Source organism: Penaeus monodon, chromosome 19 (assembly GCF_015228065.2).
Source record: "Penaeus monodon isolate SGIC_2016 chromosome 19, NSTDA_Pmon_1, whole genome shotgun sequence".
In the NCBI taxonomy this organism is placed as follows: Eukaryota; Metazoa; Arthropoda; class Malacostraca; order Decapoda; family Penaeidae; genus Penaeus; species Penaeus monodon.
In genome coordinates this window covers 6497855-6498157 of record NC_051404.1, presented here as the reverse complement: position 1 = coordinate 6498157, position 303 = coordinate 6497855, and the positions used below count along the sequence as shown (strand labels likewise).

Here is a 303-nt window from a genome sequence, read left to right as displayed (position 1 = left end):
GGATGCAGCGACAACAACAATGCTTTGACAACCTGAAATCTTGTTATAATAATTTGATTCGCAACTTTCCGATTACAGAACCGTTCCAGAAATACTTTCATGTTTCTAAGACGTGAAAGGAACCTGCCATTGCCATCTTTTAAAATAGAATCGACAGAGATTACATTTGGATCCTGAAATACACGGAATGGGAAATTTTCAGTAAAGTTTCAAATATCCTTAACAAAGCATTGGGGGAAATCGTAAACTTACGAGTAAGATCACCATGACTATAGAAAAATAAGTAATGATATGAATCGCAGT

The 303-nt window shown here is 35.3% G+C and overlaps 1 protein-coding gene across 1 annotated transcript in view; it reads right to left on the bottom strand.

Annotated features, from left to right (window-relative positions):
- The window catches only part of LOC119585321 (organic cation transporter protein-like), a 46543-nt gene that overhangs the window by 10019 nt on the left and 36221 nt on the right, over positions 1-303 (bottom strand). The gene's annotated exons all lie outside the window — the stretch shown is intronic.